The sequence below is a fragment of the Numida meleagris genome, chromosome 4 (genome assembly GCF_002078875.1).
Source record: "Numida meleagris isolate 19003 breed g44 Domestic line chromosome 4, NumMel1.0, whole genome shotgun sequence".
Taxonomy (NCBI): domain Eukaryota; kingdom Metazoa; phylum Chordata; class Aves; order Galliformes; family Numididae; genus Numida; species Numida meleagris.
This window is the reverse complement of record NC_034412.1, coordinates 62586877-62603757: the sequence shown is the minus strand read 5'-3', so window position 1 is coordinate 62603757 and position 16881 is coordinate 62586877. Positions and strand designations below refer to the sequence as shown.

The 16881-nt window shown below is 39.4% G+C and overlaps 1 protein-coding gene across 2 annotated transcripts in view; it reads left to right on the top strand.

Annotated features, from left to right (window-relative positions):
* The window catches only part of ANK2 (ankyrin 2), a 347429-nt gene that overhangs the window by 52494 nt on the left and 278054 nt on the right, over positions 1–16881 (top strand). The gene's annotated exons all lie outside the window — the stretch shown is intronic.

Sequence of the window (16881 nt, the reverse complement as noted above, 5' to 3'; positions counted from 1 at the left end):
ATTATTTGCCTTTTCAAAAAGAAAATGTTAAATCCTCTCTTGTTCGCTGATTGGCTGAAAGAAGTAAAAATCAACAGTCTTCCTCATGCTCTCCTTAAGTGACATCATATCTGAAACTGGATACTATACTCTTAATTTTTTTATGTCTATAATTCATATTATTTGACCAGATGCTAACCTATGTTGCTACTGACTTGCAGCAATTCTGTTGAGCTTACAGGTGAAGTGTTTGTATTTCTGCACTAGCAGGTCACAGATGACTTCGAGGTAACACATGTTGCGCTGTTCAGTAATAGGAAGTAACTGTAGATAGGGATAATATGATGACTGGAACATGTAGGTATTGTGCTTGAAATCTTTTCTGCTGCAGAGGCTTCCTCTGAGATTAGACTAAGTATAGCTAGTTTTGGTGTGAGTCACTGGAGAATCTGTTTTAAATACTGATCTTAAGTTGACAGATAACCTTGAGAAAGCTAGAAAGCTAAATCAGTATCCGATCTCTAATCAGCCACTGCCTTGTCAGCCAGATGGGCATGTAAGTAAGCAAGGACTTGCCTTGCATTGGGAAGTGCTATCCATAAATATGCTACTAATAAAATTCTTGAGCTTTGCTTACTACATTCATGCACGAACTTCAAAGCACATCCAGCCATGTTTCCTTTGTCATAATTTCCCGCATCACTGGTAAGCAATTACAATTTTGTACGATGTTTGCTGTCAAATGTGGTAGTCCGTAAAATTGTTCAGAAGAGTGTAGGTTGATGGGGAAAAAAATGGTTATATAGAGTGATTCCATAAAATACCTGCTATGGATGGCAGTACCATTATTTGGTATCATCTTCAGACGGCTATCAAGAGAGAATCTATTATAAAAATGTCAGTACTTACTAGCTATTTCTCTAAAAACAAAAACTACAGTTAATATTTTTTTTAACTGAGGACTGGAAAGAGGAATACGGGCTTTTTGATTAGTGAATGTATCTAAGATACAGAAAATATCTCAATTTCTGGTCTCAGTAAGGTAGAACTGAGGTTTAACTCTGAATTTCTGACTTCTAAAAAGATTGTTGATACCACTGTGTTTTCTGGCTGTTCTGTACTCCTGCCATATTTTTATGTTAAAAATCAAAGCTATATTTAATGTGAAAATTAAATATTCTTAATATCTTCAGCTGAAAATTTCTGAGCATTTTTGCCTTTACGGTGTTGGCTGTATGTAACTGCTAAATCAGTATCTCTGACTTCCTTCCTGACTTCATTTTCTCTTCACAGTGATTTTACTGACTTAAAAATATCATGGTGAAACAACTGTGAATGAGAAGCAAAACTTTCAGTAACTTAGGGAAAACTGGAAGGGAAGGGTGAAGCTCATACGGCTGTCATTGACTACCATTGCTGCTTGGAAATGCGTCATTCGCTTTTCTTGATGTTTACCTTCTCTAGTGTATAGACTCTGGCTTGGAGGACTGACTGCGGGAATGATACACGCTGTTGCTAAAAAGTGGCTTCAGGCTTTGTAAAGCTAGGTTTATCTTTTTGAGATCGGTTTGTGGATCCGTGGGTCCCCCCCTACCCCATTAGTCACGGAACTGGGCCGAAGCAGCCTGTAAACCATTGGCATATTTTCAGTGGGCTGAAAAATATATCCTACTTCTGGAAGTGCTTCCCCTTTGATCTCCCCTTTGATTCATGATACAAGCTCAAGATTCATAGCATAGCAGAGAAGAGAAATATGGTGGAGTACCATTTCTCGTTACTGGGACTTTTCCTAAGTAAACACGAGGAACTAACAAAAACGAAGCAAAAATCAGCCTCAGTTAATTATCCATGATCTTTATATTCTAAGAGAAAATATTAGATCTGATGCGATGTTTGTTGCACACCTCCTGTATTTGGTACTCCTAGAACTAATACAATTTTGTATCATGTAGTTTTTTTTCATAGTCTATGTTAGGATATATTGTGGGGAAATGGATGTAATGATGTGAAAAGATGAAGTTAGTGATTTGTTTCAGGCAATTTAGTTTATTACATTTGACATGTTATCAGGTCTCTGAAGCTTCCTCTTGGAAACATGTCGCATCCTGCTTTCTTAACGATCATCTGCAGTGCATTGTTCATTGTAGCGGGGTGCTTTCTGCTGCTGCTGAATACAAAATTATTTTTTATGCAATTAATAATCCAATTTTATATTATATCTTTGGAAGCGTCTAGAGGTAATCTCAGTAAGGTAGACATTGTTCAAATTGTGAGCTGTATGGTTTATCCTTATTTCAAGTAATGTACTGTATTGGTTCTTGAAGTATGCAGGTACTCTATTTCCCCTTTTTTGTCTGTTAGATTGTATTTTTTTGTCAGTTAAGCCATATATGATTATATCAATAAAGGACTTAGTTTAAACTCTAAGATTGTACAGTATATTTAGGTAAATGCCAAACAACATGCTGAGGTCAGGAATTCCCCAGAATAGGTTGCAGTTCTGAGATCTCAGAATGCCACTGTTCTCTGGTAATTTTGTCTTGCCTCTTACAAGCTAGGGTTTTATTTTATGATTGTAGAGGTACCAGTGAAAATATGAACTGTGTTCACAATGATTACCTTGTCCTTACCTGTGCCTTTGTACTGTTGGAAGAAAGGCTTTTTTTTTCTTTTTTTTTCCCCACCAAGGCACTAAGGACTCAGTAATCATAGAGCCGTATTTCTTTTTGTGACATCACAGAACAAATTGTGTTAATTTACTGTTGGATGGTTGCAAGGTACTGTGCAGCTGGGAAATGCTACCTTGTTTTTTCAAGCTTTTGATAAAAGCCATTTAGTGGGTTTATGGCATGTGCCCAGCTGTATATCCACAGCCTTCTGGGGAGCCAGGCACCAAAGCAGGCCTAACCTTTTCTTTCCTTTCTCATCTCTGGCTCTGCTGTTAACAGCCAGATTTTTTTTTTCTATCTGTTGGTAATTCTGAATTGGGACTGTTGCTATGGCACCTGACAAAATGCCGAGATATGCAGCTGAGTCAACTGGTGGGGTGTTCAGCATCCACTTTTAAATGGAAGTCTTCCTGGAATCTCTTCACAAACATCCTGATGAATTTTCAACAACAGAGAACCAAAAACCTTTGTGAACAGTAGCTGGAGGGCAAAATCTTGAGCTGGGAGACTTTGATTGTATCTTGTGATTTAGATACAGAAGAGACATTTTGCAGCCAGTCCAACTGATGCAATTTCACATGAGATATGTCCAAACAGAGAACTGGAATTGACTTGATTTAGGGTGTTCAGAGCTATAAGATATTCTGTGGGCTTCTCTGAGTAAAATATATTTTATATCAGTCAAATACTGCGTTTTTGGAAAAGGCAGGGATCAGTGGTCTGCACTTCTTCATTAGTAAGCTTCTATAGTAGCCCCTTTGCATTGCAATGCAACTATGAGATCATGGGAAGAACATACAAATGTGGAATTTTTCAACGTGTCATCCGAAATCCAGGAAGAAAACTCTCTAACTCCAATGTGGTGTTAGAAAATGGCATTCCTTTATTCCTCATGGTATGCACTGGGTGACATGACAAGCAAGCATGCTCTGTCAGAGTTCAGGTTCTACATTTAAACAGTAAAGACATACATATGCAGTACATTGGCATACATATTCATTATTTTTCAGTGACTCATTAATATGTTCTAACGTCCCTTTGGACATGCTCAGTGGTATCTAGGGTGGTCAAGTGCCCACCTACTACTTCTCCATTTTCCACCATCAGCTTAATCACTGAGACCTTTGACTGGCTTTTCCCCAGTTTGGAAAATTTCCGTTGCTTGTTAGGCCATAGTGAGCAACTTTTAAAACGATATATGTGGAATCTGGGAAAGATGTCCTCGCACCTACTGGGTGCAAAAGATAAAAGCATTCTATTACGACTTTTGTGCTTCTTGTGAAACAAAATCATTGAGGCAAAGAATAAAAGTATTTTGTTGTGTCCCCAGTGCAAAATTACTACGGAAAACAAGGCTATTCACCTACTAAAGTTGAAATGGAAAGTTTTAGAACTATCACTCATGGGTTACTTTTGCTATACTAATATACTGGTTCTTAAACTAATGTACTAATCCCTATTGCTAAACAAACCAACCTATATGAAATGGAACAGTAGATCTCACTGGAGCAGCCTTCTCACTGCTCAGGATGCCATGGAAGACTTGTTGTGTCTGCTCATCAGCTTCAAAATTAAGCGAATGCCGTGTGTGGTTTTGAAAACTGGGTTCCAGCTGGGGAGGAGAGGGGGAATGGTGACCTGGCAAGTGGGGAAAAATGAGTGAAAAAAAGCTTTTATCTTTTTCAAGAGATTTGTATTTTAGATACAATTCCATCAAGGAGTGCTGTACTTTAAGTGTTTGCATCTGCAAATAATGCTCGTAGAGCTAAGCAGTGACATTAGAGAGCAGGTGAAGTATTGAGTAGGATTTACCTTTACTAGTTTTTTCCAGATCCATAGCTAGGCAATTGGAGTTTCCTTGCTTGAATGACTTCCAAGATAAATATCTAAGATCCTCTTTACTGTCTTTCTATTAAAACTATCTTTATTCTCCCTGCCCCGTTTTTTTCCCCTTGTTTAGGCTTCATTTGTAGACTTACATATTTTTTTATCCACTATATGTAATAGTATGGAATTTTCCCATGCTAACCCAATTCAATTGCTATGATTTCTATACCACACTATATGATAATCTCCTTATCTGCTGGAAAATATGGTAGTGAAAGCTAAGCAGATCAGATATGGCAGGAAAGAGATTGTCCACACAGTGTGATATTGCAGGATACTCATACAGACTGCAGACTGTGTGAGTGGGTCAGCAGTAGTACAAAGTTCCAGACAGTGAAGTTTCTGCTGAAGGAACTTCCCTGGATTCCTGAAGGTATGTTTTCATTGTATTTGATGCACCTTTTTTGACTTTTGAAGCATCTGACGAATTTCATAGTTTGACAGCTGTACTATAAACTTTAAAGGACGAATTGATGTTTGTTAAACTCTGAAATACTGAGATGCTTGGCAATTTGCTTTTCTGTTTAATCCATAGGATTCTGAAGAATATCAGGTTAATAACAGAGTGTAGAAGACTATGAGCAGTGTAGTATCATTGTTTTGGGGAAATAATATGCTTGTTAGATTCACTTTCTGTGGAACTAAGGATAGTTGCATGTGCTGAAGTCATCTAGCTTCAGTGGAGGTCTCAAGTTTTGGAATAGGAGCAAAGGGAAGAAAGGATTTAATTTACTGTTATAGATCTGCCTGACTTAGTAGATTTGGAGAGGAGCTGCGTAACATCTAATCTGTTTAAAACAGTCTTGTTGCTTAGTCCTGATAACTGAACTTACAAGTACTGGGGAATATTTAGTTTACTGAAATGACTACAAAATTGCATAATGTGCTTTATTTTGGAAAGTTTAGAACTGGTTTCACCTGGAAAACTTTGTTGATTAACTGTAATCTCCAACAAGACACTTCCATATTTGTATATGTTGTGGGGTGAGTTAGTCATAAAAGCTCAATAACAAATATGTTTCATCTTCAAGCAGCGAAAACTTCTGTAGCATCACTCTGTTGCTTACTAGGATTGGTGTTATGTCAAGTAATGGTGATATGTAGGTTAAGAAGCTGAAGAAAGGCAACTTGTTTTTCCCACAGTATGTGAATATCTAACCTTACTAAATATTTCTGTGCCTGAGGTGACCTCTAAGCCAAGTTGATTCTGGGTATTTGCTTATTTGACTGTGTCAAATACGCTATTGGTGGTATTTTCCTTCTGATAATTTCATTGTCATATTTGTGGAAAAGGCTGTGAGTGGAGGACATCCATATTAGTATTTAGACATCCAGAGTGAATAAAGGAAGTTTTAGAATTGACAGAATGATCTCACGTCTGCGCCTCATCTCTTCTTATTTTAAGTTTCTCCCTGAAAAGGGGATGCAGCACTTCAGGATTTCTTGTCTGTTAGTATTAGTTAAATTGCATCATCTGTTCTATCTCTGAAATGGTTGTATGCACAGATGTAAAACAGTGATAGTTTTAACTGTTATTCCTCCTTTCCTTCTGGATGCACTGCTGTAGCTTAACTTCTACTTTTCTGCAGTATTTCAAAATGGTACAAGATTCCATAGATTCAGTTTAGATATGCAGCAATTTAAAATTGTGACTGTAATCTTCCTGTTTGAATTTTCCAAGGAACAGATGGGGAAAAAAAAATGGCATTTCACATTAGATGGTATGTTGTTGGCAGCTTCAAGGGAAATGAAATTTGGAAGGGGCATGATGAATAAATTACCCTTTGACTTTAGAGTGTTCCTTCAAAACAAGAGTGAAATGGCATATGGTAAGTTTGCACTGCTTTTTGCCTTGTTGCTTTTCTTTAGAGGTATGTAGGAGGTTCATTTTCTTCATGATTAATTTAATCCAGCTTGATCTGGCCTGAGTTACAAAATGTATTTTTATCATAACCAAAATGAGCAAGGAAGGAGTCATGGTTATTTTCTTTTGATCTTCTTGGGATCTGTGACTCCAGAATAGGAGAAATTCCAGAGTGTCTGTGAATTTGAGTGTTTTACTCTTGCTATAGATGGAATGTTTTCAGATGCAGGGACTATTAGCAGTGAAGCTGCATAGCTGAAGAGAGAGACTGGCCACTCACAAATGCAAGTTAATGGGCCATGAAGGCTTCAGATAATTATTGGTTGCCTCCCCCAGTTTGCAAAACACTGTGTGTGTGCCAGCCTCTACCTGGGGGAGGAGGGGATTAACTAAATTAAAAATAATAATTAAAAAAAGCTTTTAAATGTGTAGTTCTGGATAATACTTTATGGGGTGAAAGTTGAAAACTAAACTTGCTCCAAATGCTCAGACAAATTAACTAGATATTGGTAGCTTTTAAATGTTCGATATTTCCTTTATATTTAAACAGCAGACAGCTGACTTGACTACAGACCCTACAATCATATCGTAGTGCTCTGTTCAACAGCACTTCTTCTTAAAATGTACTTGTAGCACTAAATTGATGAGCTCAGTAAGTCTAGCTTGGGTAATCCCAGGTGCCCTTTGGAAGGTACAATTCAACCATTTAATCTTCCTCTTGTCTCCAATTGGTCAACTTTGCAGCTAGAGAGAGTCTTCTAGGAGGCAATGCTGTCTTCTGCCTGGTATATAAACTGTTGGCTGAGAAAAGCTGGAATATAGGTAATAACAATTTTCAGTAAAACATAATTGAAGAATACTATTACCTCTGCTTATCTCCATCCATATTCCAGTGGCACAGCTGCATATGGGTCCAAGGTATGACACTTTTGTCAGGGTTTCACATGCCAACACCAATTTGTGGGCGTCCAAAGTCATTCTTTTAAGCTTGTGCCTAAGTTTAGATGTATTTCTGTCCTGCAGGAATTTCACTCTTCGGTCTTTAAGTGCTACTTAAAAATTCATACCTACCCTGTTGATTTAAATGCTTTATGAACGGTCTCTAAAGTGTGTGTGTTTTTTTTTTTTTTTTTTTTTTTTTTTGCTACCTACATTTCAAGGGCCAATGTGAAACCATTAGAAGTGAGGTTTGCTTTGGATGTAAATGTCAATAGTGGAAAGGTTTCCACTGGCACATTTGAGGATAAACTATATTGCAGTCTCATCACTCATTTTGGTGCAATGGATAAGCTTCTGTTCTTCACAAAGTATCAGTGGCATGCAGTTACCCTCTCCTTTTTAAAACATCAGCTTCCCTAGACTATTCTATATAGGTATGAAATAATTTAAAAATATCATTCCTCAGAGCTTCTCTATTTAATGTGAGCAGGCTGAGGTAACCAAGTATTGTCCCCTTTGTATGCCTCAGGTGAGGACAAGAAAATGTTTAACAAACATTAAATGTAAGCAGTCATTTTTTCTCTCTCATTAAATCCATTCCTCAGTTTTGGTTGGACAGGAGGAGTAATGGTAGAGGCAGGTGTACGTTCCATATATTTTAAAGTGACTGCAAACCTGCAGGTAACTTGTGTGATTCAGAGACCTGCATTGCTGCGGAGATGGAATTGGAGAAGCAGAGAACGTAGTTGCTCTTTTCTTTGCATATTTGGAGTCTTTTAGCTAGAGAAGCTGATGAAAGCTGGGCTGCCTCATCGTCTGGTCTTGTTTTGCTCAGACTCTAATGTCACAGTAATTTGTCTCATTAATTTGTAGCCATGAGAACAAATTATGATCTGCTGTTATGGGAACTGTATTAACAAAGAAGGTCATAAAAATAAGAAGGAAGTGGAGTATCATAAATATCAAAGCAGTGCAAATAGCATTTTTCCCAAACACTTTAATTAAAAAAAGAATGGAAATCTCTGTGTATATATAACTATATGCGTGTGTGTGTGTATATATATATATATATATACGAGTCGTTTTAAAGTGTAGTGTGTCTGAATGCATGCTAAATAAAACAGATCCTACTCATGATTTCAGATTAGCAAACACATTAATGAATCTATAAATTCTCCAAGGGGACTCAGCTGATGTAGCACATTTCACTCAAAACTCTTGGATAAAATCCTACATGGTAGTAGGCAGTAGACTCTTTCTGCTACATTTTAGCTTTTTTTCTCTAGCACTTAGACATAAATGTCCATTTCTTAAATGGAAAAAGGGTTCTTTGATAGAATCATTAAGGTTGGAAAAGAGCACTAAGATCATTTTGCCCAGCCATCACACTATCCACACCATGCCTATTAAACAATGTCCCTCAGTGCCACATCCACGCAATTCTTGAACACCTCCAGGGACAATGATTCCACTGCCTTTACCACTCTTTCTGAGAAGAAATTCTTCCTAATATCCAACCTGAACCTCCCCTGGCTCCTTTCTAAGGAGCCTGTTTACATTCTGTTATAGAAAAGAGATTTTGAAATTAGTATGTACAGTGGAATAAAAAAAACCTGAGCAGTGCCTTTTGTGAATGATGCCCAGTTTTGGTTGATAGTTGTGAGGTTGCTGAGAATGAGGCTGAAAAGCCTACAGCTGAGTGTTATGACAGGAGAAATCACTTTGTGGATGAACATGAGGTAACATTTGGTGGAAGAAGTTGCTGGATTCCAAACTTGGTAACTGTTTGAGGAAAGCAGTTAATGATTTTCAGACTGAACCATTAATCTTCCAAAGCTTTTAAGATAGAGTAGCATCTGGGAAAACTGCATATTGCTTTACCTTAAGAATTGGACAAACACTAAAACAAAAATCAGTTGTAGGATCCTCTATAAATGGTTAACTTTGGATACCTGCCCTAAAACGTGGCAGAAACAGCAACAGAAACAGTCCAAGGAAAACCAGTGCCATCGAAGAGAGCACAGGTGGTCTTCCTAGAAAATGAAGAACAACCGATCCTTCTGTTATGGAAGACATAGTGGTAGGTGGCAGTCCTGAATTGTAGATTCACTGCTAACTGATGAACAGTTGCTTGGCTCACTCTTCGGACAGTCTGCAAACATACAATGAGATGAACTTTAGACTTTCAGATGGTAACTGTATTTGTCATCTGTAAAAGCTGCATGTGAAGATCAAGCCGAAGGGCCTGTGTTTCTCAGTGTTTTCTCCTCAACAATAGCCACAGCCTGGTGCTTGAGGAAGAGTAATGGCAGGGCAAGTGTTTCTGACAGTTCTCTTTAATAATCTCCCAAACTCCAGCAGTTTTCAGCTCAGGGGATTTCCTGAGCTGGATGTTATTTCTGTCTATTTAATAACCTTGAAGTATCTTCTTTCACAAAATTGTCCAACCTCTGAACTAAGGTAAACCCTTTCCACCTCCCTGAATTAAGGGAGTTCCTGAGACCGTCTCCATTCCAGCCTCTGCGGTGGGAAATCTGCTGTTCTGGACAGGGCATCTATACAGGGCATCTTAAATTCAGGGAGGGAAAATACAAAACTTAAAGTTTAAAAAAAAAAAAAGTCGCATTTTGCTCGTTTTTTTTTTTTTAAAAACTTTTGCTTTAATTACAACTTGGAGAAATTAGGAAAACAAACAGCTGTGTTGATGTACTAACATGATGATAATTATAGTTGGAAGCAAAGTCCCATCTGACCTGCTGAGCTGCACTACATCCTCAATATTAACAGTGCAAATGTAGTAATGCAGCTTTTATCTGTGTGAGATGTTTGATGTTTCCAAGCTCTCCTTGGCAATGCTGTAGCAGCATTAGGAATTGCAGGAACGCTATTCAGACACCCTGTGGAGTTGTGATCTCATCCAGCAAAACAACTACACTAGTGTCAGTTTAGAAAACAAAACAAACAAAAAAGCTGCTTGTTTTCACACAAAATGTTACCAATAAACATAACTAGTAAAGTAATAATTGACAAAAGGCATCCATATAACACCAGGAATTCAAGTGATACCTACAGCCCTTGAAAGGTACCGTCATAAATAGTATCTTCATATAAGTATCCTGTTGACCTGGAAGCGTGCACTCAGCTACAACGAAGTTTCAGTTACTTTGGTGCATGTATTAAGTATAGATTGACAGTTCTTTTCCTTCCGTTCCTGTAAAATGTGTGCTACCAATCTTTAGGATGTGTTCTCAAAGATGAGTGGCTTTCTCCAAATATATATATCAGTGTGGGTTTATTTAAAGCTCAGACAGTGTCCAAATGTGTGTGTCAAGGGGAAGCCAAGCTATTTATAAGGGACTTGAGTGCAGCATTTCTCTGATAAAGGCCAGTGTCCTGGAACGAAGGTTAAATGGCAATGACGATTCCCTGCCAACCTGTCAGAATTGGGTTCATGCAATTTTGTCACTAAGCCAGACAAGAAGCTAGGACCAGAAATAGCTTCTGGGGGTTGGTTTGTGGAATATGTGTGTGTGGTTTTTTTTTTTTTGATCTGTAAAACAGTCAGGAATGAAGGGAGTAGTAGGTGTTGTTTGTTGTGCAATGCACTTTACCCTCTAACTTGCTTTAATTATTATTTTTAGAATATCCAATACTTAAATTATTGTCTACCGTGTTAGATTTTAGCTGCTTTGTCTTGCTCAGTACTAAAAAATTACTGACATTTAAACATATTAAACTGTTTTAGTAAGGAATCTACTAATAAAATTATCTGCTGAGAAGAGGATCTTTGTGCTGCATGTATGTGGTGTGATTTTGTGGGGGTTTTTTTTTTGTGACTCCTTAATCGAAATGGAAGAAGTGTATACTATTTTAGAAGGACTTTCAGCTGGACGATGAGGACATGGTTTTGGAATTGCCTATCTGTGCGAGCCATTTTGTATGAATAATTTGTTCCAACTTCGCAGTTGCATATTGAATTTTTATTTTATTTAAATGAGGATTTTAGTTCTTTACTACATGGCAGGCAAAAAAAAAAAAAAAAAAAAGATGGGGATATTTCATTGATTGTGAAATTGGAAAGCTAGATTCCTTCACAAAGGATGAATGTATAGAACAATTCCAGGATAAGACGTTGAGTATATGTGCTTGGGACCAAATCTGAGGAGCGATATTGATTTACAGCAGCTGCCCCCAGCTCCCTCCCTTTCTCAGAAAACTGACATGCTAATACATGAAGTATGAGGCAGAACACTGCAGTGGCGGTAGTGGCAACCTCCCATTGAAGATACCGTGTATTTGAGTGCTCAGCTGAGATTCCGTGCGCTAAAGCTCTTACATCTGTTCACTTTCCTTCCAGCATTCTCTGCATGTCTTATCATGGCATTTTGAACAGTGAGATTATGAACTCTGCATCAATATTAAAGCATTTCTTTAAGGATTATTTCAGGTATGTTAGACAGACAGATACCAATGCACTTAGGTCATCTCAGTCATTCCAAGTCTGAATTGACGATCCTGATCTCTTTGCCACCGTGATAACTTTGGTTAACACTGTATTTAAATCTGGTAGGCTTTTAGGGTGGCCAATATCTTAATTGTTTGCATTTGCTTGGATTTTCTTAAACCTGGTCTATTACAGTGATATAGAGAAGACAAAGCATCTAGGAATGGATTTGCTCGTGGGATCCTTTTAGTGGTGGATAAGCAATAACCAAAGCCTCCTAATGCTATTTATAGCTTGGTATTCACACAGATCTGCATTTGGCAGCACTGGGGTGCCAACATCCTCACAGACCATTAAAGTCATTGCTAGAAATGTTTACAGGACATGTTTTAATCACTGTATGGCCATGAAAGCAGACTCGGTTCCTGCCCTCTGGGCATCAGTTCCCAGCCTAGGATGATTGGTGGTGGGACCTGGGAGCTGACAGTCACCAGCAGGGGTCACTACTGATTGAGTAGGATGTGGGAGCTACAGCGCAACTGTGGTGAGGTACATGGGTGTGTAACTAAGACATTTGGCTTCTGGTTTCAGGGATTTGTGATGTTAGGGAGTATGTAGTCAGCACACTGAGATGGTTAAGGAGCTCTTATCCTTCTCCTAGGACAGCTGACATAATTAGCATTCTGGCATTAATTCTTACCTAAGAGAAATGTAGCCACAAGAAATCCATGCCTAAATCATTATGGTTTTGGTGGAAGTATATGACCCACGTGTGTGCATCTTCTCTGGTGGCAGCAAGCATTTAATTCTAAGTAAAATCGGATGCAGGTATTGGTTTGGTACTCTGTTGCCACCTTCTGCTCACACGTCTTTCCACTGCACTCTTGTGGCATAGCAGTAGGCTGCACAGGGGACTCGCATCAGAGATATGATACTTGATTACATGGTGCTTTTAAGAAGCACTGCCAGAAGGAAATGTCAGTTCCTCTTCTGAATTCTTGAATGCAAAGCCTTGTTTAAATAGTACAAGTAAAATGTCATCCCTAGTAAAATGAATGGTAGTTGTAATCATTTCAAAAACTAAGACTTAAGCTGTTTCTCTGATACTGAGTAGCTTGGGCTGACTTTGGTTTACTTCAGAGCTCCCAAAACCAGCAAACTGAGCCAGGCAGCACTTGTGTATCACATCGTGAACCACGGAATTGGAGACTAATTTAAACCTTTTGAAGATTTCTTATAGGGAGTAGAAGCAACTGTAGGAGTAGTACTGTCTGCGTAAAGCATTTTGATTTGTTTTGGAGATTTCTGCTTGGTGGTCTCTGGAAAGCATACTCTGAATGTTTACCCTGCCAGCACTTATGGCTAATTGTATGGTCCCAGACACAGGCTTTATTTCCTCCTGTTCCATCAGGAGCTCTATTTGAGCAGAGTGAAATAGAAAACACCGGTTGCTTCATGACACAATTAGGAAAGATCTGTCCTCTTTAAAATGGTGAAATAATGTGCAATTTATATTGTAGCCAGAAGGCATATTAATTCTCTACTGGAATTTACGATAAAGAGAGAACAGAGGAAATGTGATGTTGCTTCTAATTAATGTTTTTAGTTGAGAGAATAAGATGGAAAGAGAAGCTGCCTTGAAACTTCCCAGACCCTGAGATCCATAAGAAATGGAAATAGATGCATTTCATGTACTAACTTCTTCTTCTCCCCCTCTTCTGACATGGCTTGCTTTTCTGGATAGCTACTCAAAAAGGCAAGCCTTTCTTGTTGGGAGGCTTTACTGTGTGGATCCTCGAAAAGTGGATTGTACTGTGTGTGCCTGGGCTCACAGTGGGAGCACTCCTACTGAGCTCTCATCATCCTGCAACCCTTCAGTTAACTTCTACGCAAGCTGGTACTCCACATCACTTTTTCCATTTCCCTAATTTTCCCTAACTACCAGGTTGCTGTGCCCCATTCCTTCCTTGTCAATGCCTAGGTTCTGGCAAAGACTTTCTGCTGCTTATAGTGCATGAGACTCCTCATAATCTTCTCTCGCTGCCTCTTGTTTATTTTGTACTTTATCTTCTCTATATTAACCCAGTACAAGACAAACCCTTTTTCTTGCACAGGATTGTTGCCTATAGGGTGCTACTGAGCTGATCTGCTGACGTCGAAGTTATCAGGCTTTTCCATAGCTCTGGCCTCAAGAGAGAAAAGGATTAGAAGTCCAAATGAGCAGACTGGTTATTTGACTTGATATACGTATTTGAAGCAGTGAAAATGTTTTTAAAAATTGCTAACGTTATTTCCTTGTCAGCATAACTTCCCAAGTAAGTTTCTCCACTATCTCTTCAAATCCTTCACAGTGACTGTGGCAAAACTAAATGTGAATTGTCGACGATGAGAAATGAAGACAAATTGGTGTGTTATAAACTTAGGTTGATGCCCAGAGAGGTCCAGCAGAGTACTCAATGGGAATTTGGCTAGATGTGTGCCAGGTAATTGGATTGCTGTTGAGGGGTACCGCCACTGGGGTGCAGCAGTCTGGTAAGCAATTTTCCTTTCCTCATTCTGTATGTAGGAGTTTATAGTTTTTCTGTGGCAGTTTCAGATCTGCTGGCCTTAAGTCTTGCCCTGTGGCATTTTGCTGGTTCATAGCTGCCTGTGTTCATGAGTAGGGAGCATCCCAAATGTGACGAATTAAGCCTGTTTTTTAGGGCATGCCAAAACAGAAATTGTCAGAACATTTATCTTATTTGAGGATGCTTAAACTCTCAGTGCATAAATTCTTTGTAATCTTCTTAACATAATAAATGATAACAGTGATAAGAAAATGTTGGTCATTGCCTTTTTAGATATAGGAGGAATGTGTCCATGAAGAGATCTCAGGCTGGGTTTGTGGCAATTCCTCTTGGAGTCCAGAAGCAGGGGTTTAGACCAGATCTTTGACTTTAGGAATAACATGGATACTTATAGAAAACCAAATCAGCATGATAGCCATAGATAAACTCATAATTCCTGTTCCTGGCATGGGAAAGGAGCTGCAGTTGCTACAGCTGCTAGTTTTCCCTGGTGTGGTTGAGGTTTTGCTTGTGTGTCCTGGTACTGGGGAGGAGGCAGTGGTGGCTGCCAGTCAGTGCTTTAAGGTGCAGGGCAGGGATGGTGAGGAGGAGGATGTGCATTAATGAAAAGCAGTGATGTACCTTCTACCAGGCTAGGAGCACGCTTGTAAATGTATTCATCAAGATTTAGTTTAGAAAGTGATACAGAAAAATGTGGCTCACCCTTTCCAAAGGCTGGTGGAATGTCAAGAAGGGTACAGTATCCAAATAGAGATGCTATTCCCTCAGCTGCTAGTGCTTAAATAAAGGTAAGGAGGGGTGGACCCTTCCGGTGCTCAGGTGCATTGCTTGCGTGCTCAGGTGCATTGCTTGCGTGCTCAGGTGCATTGCTTGCGTGCTCAGGTGCATTGCTTGCGTGCTCAGGTGCATTGCTTGCGTGCTCAGGTGCATTGCTTGCGTGCTCAGGTGCATTGCTTGCACCTGTGCTCTCTAGGTTAGCCACATCTTCTCACCCGGTGCTCAACCATTGGTTCAGGCCATGACCTAGCAGTTCCCACACTGAGAGATAACACTGAGTAGAAGGCAGGAGAGCCACAAAAATTTCTTTCCCTGGAGGTGCATTTCCTTGAATAATGTTGTGTTGTATTTAAAATGAGGAATAGGTGCTTAGTTTTGTAGTACAAGTGGGATTTTTGAGGTTTAAGAGCTAATTCAAGAACAAAAGGTTATATGGTATCTGTCTTGGGACAGATATCAGTTCTATGGTTAAACAGAACACAAGTGCATGTGTGCACACATATAATGGCATATATGTACATTTTGTACATAAGATACACTATATGCTTAAGTATTCATTCATAAATCCCACCTCTTGGGTGGGCATGGTTAAACCTTCTTCAGCCCCACCGGTGTGCAACTGTCCTTATTTGAAGGAAGCATCTCAAAGAAGAAAAGGGCAGTTCAGTTTCAGTGCCTGTGAGGTAACTGTATCTGTTACAGCTGGCTGATTTAGTACGTGTTTCGTAGGAGCTGAAATGATAGGATGAAGGCAGCAATTAGGCTGCTGAACATCTCATCAGTGCAATAAGAACATACTGTCTGGCTGGATGGAGAGATGTATTCAATTTTGTGATTTTTATTTTGTTATTCTTTTCTGTGTGTTTTCACTTACGGCAAAGATATTTTTTTTAACTGAAAAGAGGACAAATGTTATAATTTCAATAGTAATTGCAGTAACATAAGACAAGTAATATGCTTCTCAAGTTATTACATGTCACTGAGTGTTGTCATGCTAGAGAAAGGTCCCACTTGGAGTTTGTGGCAAAGAGCCTCAGGAGAGACCCGAGGTCGACCCCTGGGATTCTGGTGTCGAGCCTACAAGGGGTCTGAGGAGCGCTACACTCCAACTGAAAAGGAGATCTTAGCCGCGTATGAGGGGGTTCGAGCTGCTTCCGAGGTAATCGGAACTGAAACGCAGCTCCTCCTAGCACCTCGACTGCCGGTGCTCAACTGGATGTTTAAGGGAAAGGTTCCATCCACCCATCATGCTACTGATGCCACTTGGAGTAAGTGGGTTGTGTTGATTACGCAACGAGCCCGGATGGGGAACCTCAATTGTCCAGGAATCTTAGAGGTGATCATGGACTGGCCTGAAGGTAAAAAGTTTGGAACATCACCAGCAGAGGAGGTATCACGTGCCAAAGAGGTCCCACCATACAGTGAATTATCAGAAAATGAAAAGAAATATGCCCTGTTCACAGATGGATCATGTCGTATTGTAGGGAAGCATCGCAGATGGAAATCTGCTGTGTGGAGCCCTACACGACAGGTTGCAGAGGCCACGGAAGGAAAAGGGGAATCAAGCCAATTTGCAGAGGTAAAGGCTGTCCAGCTGGCCCTAGATGTTGCTGAATGGGAAAGGTGGCCAGTGCTTTATCTCTATACTGACTCATGGATAGTGGCAAATGCCTTATGGGGATGGTTACAGCAGTGGGAACAAAATAACTGGCAACGAAGGGGTAAACCTATTTGGGCTGCTGAACTGTGGAAAGA